This window comes from Tamandua tetradactyla, chromosome 18, assembly GCF_023851605.1.
Source record: "Tamandua tetradactyla isolate mTamTet1 chromosome 18, mTamTet1.pri, whole genome shotgun sequence".
Classification (NCBI taxonomy): domain Eukaryota; kingdom Metazoa; phylum Chordata; class Mammalia; order Pilosa; family Myrmecophagidae; genus Tamandua; species Tamandua tetradactyla.
Genome location: NC_135344.1, coordinates 6,602,845 through 6,608,378, shown reverse-complemented (window position 1 = coordinate 6,608,378; position 5,534 = coordinate 6,602,845).

Here is a 5,534-nt window from a genome sequence, read left to right as displayed (position 1 = left end):
CTCTCTCTCTCCCTTATTGAAAATTTGAAAGAATATCACACATGCCCCCCCCCACCTCCAGAATAACTTGATCAGTTTGCAAATATGGCAAAGTGTGTTTCCGTCATTTATCCATGTTTGGATCTTAACTGTCTATCAAATGTATCTGTGAACAAGCTAAGCAAAGGCTGTGCCTGATCCTTATTTTTGTACAGTCCTCAGAAGACAGATCGTGTGTAGTGAATGAAAGTAATAATTGCTAATGTAAGAAATGATTATGAAGATCCATTGCCATGGCTAAGGCTGAAACTAAAGCCTCCAAAGAAATTGCCTTCTCCTTTGTCCTTTCCTCTTTCCTGTGAGTGATGAGGCAGAGTCCTTCTGGCCTCAGGCCATGGGAGCTCACTGAGAGGGCTGGGAGGTGGCTGAGGCCGGCTCACAGGGACCCTGATTTTTTGGCTCAACCAAGCTACTTGCAGGTTGACCAGATGGCCCACTCTTGCCTAAGCGAGAATATGAACATGTTATAGATATTGACCTTATCCAGTTAAGGAAACGTGTGGCATCTGCTTATATTTGATTAGCTTTAAAAAGGAGCCTAGGTTGATCCCAGCTCTGAAGATCAATTACTGGTAGGATGGTTCCCACTGATGCTGGGGAGGGCCTGCCAGAATCCATTCTACTTCACTTTCTTGACTTTCTACAGATGCAGGCTATGGTAATTGGTGGCAGCTTCCATCTTTAGTGATGATATTTGTACATCTTTATCTGCATCAATTAAGAAATGCACTTGTTATTAAGTGGCAAAGCCAACCACCAACAATGAAGTAGAAAGAACTGTAGCTAAATGAATAGCCTAGAAGTAGATGTGCACACAAAGTGTTTGCAGGGGAAAGAAACCCAGGGAAATTCAGTGCAGTCATAGGACTGGGGAACACAGAAGGGCTGGGATAGGCAGACAGAACGTCTCCCTTTGAGCGAGTTGATCACTTAGTCTATGAGACAAGAAGGCCAAGTTAAAACAGATTGTGGTTTCTCAGGAACTATTTGGGGCTGGGAATCAAAGAACATCCAGCCACACGCGTGCATGCACACACCCCCCACACACACATACACACACATCTGACGGAACTCAGAGTCAGGACACAAAGATTCTCATGAGAACTTTAACATTTTGTACTTCAACCTCTTAACATTAAAATAAGTAACATGGAATCAGATGTTTTCTAAGAGACTTCAAAACTCACTGAGCCTTTGTACAAGGATGCGAAAATTTTCATCAAGGGTCATGTTCTCATAACTGAGATAGGGGAAGAGAAGAACAGGAGAATACTTTACCCGATACAAACAAATTTGTATCAACAAATACAACTAGTGTCATCGTATCTTACAGGATCATTATTTAAAGGATGAATTAATAATTCCTTATGATAGTTTCTTAACTTAATGTGGTTTCATACATTAAAAAAAAGCATTTTTGCCTTTTTAAAAATCAAGCCCAAAAAAGTAATTAATGTGATTTTCATTAATAAGTTCAAACACATCTTATTGCAGTGAACTTACCTTACCATGCCATCTCACTGAAGAAATAGGAAAATATCGCCAATTTACTGCAATAAGGTAATTATTGTAATAAGATAAATGTTAACTTTTTAATGAAAACCACTGTATTTGAGTAATTACCCTTCTGAGGACTGCTCCATATATGATTTCTTTGCAATTATTAAGATTAATTTACTTTTTTAGTAGGAACAGACCAAAATACCAAGCCAAATGATCATTTTTATAAGCACATTTTCCAACGTCTTAGAACAAAAAGGGAGAGAGAGAAATGGATTTAAGCCCTGTTTCCAAATCTATTTTATTAAGTCACAGGCTGTCAAGTTCCTAGGTTCAGTTAAATGCAAATAAAAGCAACAAAAGCCTAGTAAAAATAGATGTGATTAAAAATAGGAGTGTCCATTGACCATCAACTAGCTTGAGGCAAAAGTGAAGATTTAATTAGAACTTTCTTTGTTCTGAAATCCACTAGCTTTCTATAAATAGCTCATTGCATGAACATCCTAAATGCATAAATAGACACGGTGACAGCGCTACACCTTCAGCATTCCCGTGGGTCCTGAACGCCTCCAGGATGCTATTTAGGGAGGATTATAGCTATCTCAGCTTGATGTTAAAAGCAGCACAGTTAATGAAACAGCAAAATCCAACCAAAGTAGTACCTGGAGAGCATAAGTCTCACTTCGAAGTGCTTCATATTTACATTCGCTTTTGCGATTGTGGTTACTTTGCTGGACTTCGCATCTTCAGGTCTCTGTGGCAAGATGCTGGGCTCCTTCTTCAGCTTTCCTTCCCTGCCTGCAGACTTTGCTTCTGTATCTATCAGCAGAAGGGTCGAGAAGATCATCTGAACCTTTCTTGGTTTTTTTGGCTTCATGGGCTTAAGTACTGCTTTCTGGAAGGCACCATCGCAGCACCTCGTGTGCATTTCTAAGTGTGGGCTAATTCCCACCAGGATCAGGTATGCATCTTGGGGTCTCCCACGAGAACAGTGCTTTACAACATGAGCTCTTCGCCTGAGTCTTCTTTGGCACTGGTTGCTCTTAATTTTTAGAATGACTCAGAAAAATATGAGAGAAAAAATATCTATTAACTCTAGTTATTGATCTATCATTGTCTGAGTGACTGTTCTAAGTCTTATCATATTGAAAATGGGCAGGAAGAGAAAGCTGTCTTTTACTTATGGAGTCTGTCCCAGTTTTTACTTCTTTCTGCCAAATGAAATCTAATGATGCAATCAATTTCTAAAATTTCCCTGGATTTTGCTTTCTTCATGGCTTCATTTGGACGGGGGTGGGGAGGGGTTTAGAAGCAGTAGGATTTAGAGGAAAGCTAAAGGAGAGCCCTCCTGCTGATGAAACTCAAAACCAGTTTGGAGCTCAGGAGAGAGGAGCACAGCTGGGAGGCAGTGTCCTCCACTTTGTGATTCTTTCCTCTCTCCAGCCCATCTCAGTGATTAAGGACATCTTGTGTTAAATTGGCAGAATCCTAAGCAGCCTGGACCCCTGAGTCACTGTGTGGAGCATAACTGCTTGCCCTCCCACTGGATGCTTGATGAGTGAGTGAGAAATGAACTTTTGCTGTGTTTTCTCACTATCTGTTACCCCACTGTAACCTAGCTTCCTCTAACCCAGCTATCCAACAGAACCACCATAACAGCACTTTAAAGAATTAGATGGATTAAAATAAGTGGATTTTAAGATAATTTCATTGAAGATCCTTGATTTTCTGACTTACCAAATTGGACCAACTAATCAATGGCAAGAAGATTAATTATAGTCACACTTACTGCTAATGTTAATTGTGGACCTATTGCAAGCAGGTGCCATGCTGGGCACCATAAATACATCACAACATTTCACCGTCACAGCACCCAGTGGAGGAGGCTCTACGCTTATAACCAGTATAGACAGGAGGAAACTGAAGCAAGAGCGTTTAACCCAACTGCCCAGTAGCAGACAGCGGTAACCAGAATAAACGGGAAGGGAAATCTCTGGTCTCACAATCCAGAACTCTTTCCACTGCCTGTTAAGTAAATGGAGCAAACTGCATACAGCTTTCTAAGTGCATCTCTTTGATAACTGTTTAAAAGGGATGGTGGTGTTTTCTGTTTGACTTCTGATATGTTCTCTGCTAAAGCCCCTTCACTGTTCGTATCAGCATTGTGGAGTATGCTGAAAGAGCAGTCACACCTCCATCTCCGGGTCTTAACTAGGCTCTCAGAGTCCATGGCAATAAGATAATAAGAATAACATGTAAAACACACAGTCAATTTTATCCTTAATCCTTGGCTGACCCCGGGAGTTGCTTTGACCAAAATAATGTGGCGGGAATGACATTGGGTGACCTTGAATCTGACCTCAAAGAGGACTTGCAGCTTTTGCCCTTGGGAAGCCTCTACCATGGCCTGAAGAAGCTCTTAAAGCACAGAGAAAGGGACTCAGCCTCCTGGCCCCTCAGCGGAGGCCACACTTGTACTGTCAGCCCTGGCAAGCCACCCAAAGTCACGGGAACCTGGCAGTCAGCCCAAAGAAGCATGAGAAGTAATGCCGCCATTGCTTTAAGCTCTTATTTTGGGCTGATCTTCTACACAGCAACACTGATACAATAAAATTGAGGTCTTTTATTAAACGGAACAAAACCCCGGAAGATTCAGTACAGGGACTGCCCTTTTGAAATAGCCCTGGTGGTCTTAAAGGACTGTTTTCTCCCTTAAATCCCATTTGCAAAATCTAATTATTTCATCATTGATTTTAGAAATAATAAGAGGTAATTTTTCCATCAATTGGTCAAAACTCAATTTCATTTATCACTGGGGGATAAAAAGGAGTCTACTCTTGCACTCAGCTCTATTTGGTTCACGTTCTGAATAGCAGGAGGGCATCGCATGCAAAGCACCTATTGGGAAATCATTCTACTGCTAACGTTAGTGCCTGTTAGACCTCACATGCTCAGGCAGGTCACACTGGGTCAATTACTGGTCATTTCTGAGAACTACCTTCTTATGTGGTGCTGGAAATGTCACAGGAGATTTACTATTGTCATATCGAGCCAATAACCGAGCATGGAGGGACTCTGTCGTTTGGAAGGGATATAAAAAAGTAAAGGACTGAGCACCCGGGGACTGAGAGTCCATGGCACTCGGAGTTGATCCCAGCATCCTGGACACATTCCAGTCACAGCAGCAGCATCTGCTCAGGCTTTGTGATCAGTGGATAAGGCATGGGACACACTTGTTCTGTTTCATTCTCTTCGAAGGAATCTTTTTTGTGTCTAAAGTCAAGTGACCCTGGTATTGCTGAGTGACCAGAGGCTGCTAAGCACAGGAGTCAGTGCCCTCTGCTTGCAAAGGGCTGGTTAGTAAGTATTTTAGGTTTTGAGGACTAAAAGGCAAAATCGAGGCTATTATCTAGATATTTACATCACAAGAGAGAGAATAAATTTTCACAAAATTTTTGACAAAGTTCAAAATATAGCAACAATCATTGAGTAGAGTGTTTTATAATCTATGCCTAGTAATGAAAAGAATGGAAACCTTTGAGGCAATACTATTTCACTTAATTGGGGTTCGATAGTGTCCCCTACCATCAGGTCAGTTGCAGATGTTCACCTGTAGAGCCTTCGGAGCTCGCGGGCAGACCCAAAGTAGCCAAGGGCTGGATCTGAGCCCCGAGGAATGTGCAGATGCCTGGCTCGGCCGTGACTGCCTGGGCCTGGAGGGCTCATAGGTTTGCCAGTCTGCATGAGGGGACTCCCGGAGTGTGGAGCTGACAGGAACTGGGGAGCAGAGTTGGCCCTTGGGAGGAAACAGGGCTGCGATTGATTTCCAAAGGCTGCCAAGGAAAGGGACAGCCTTACACCGTTTCTCTTTAGACTCTGTCTACATGTTGCATCTCCTGTTGTGTAGAGAACTTTCATGGAAGTTCTCTAAGGTTATATGGCACTATGCAAAGGAGAAGATCTTTGCCTATAATGTACTTTTTACTCATGCATAG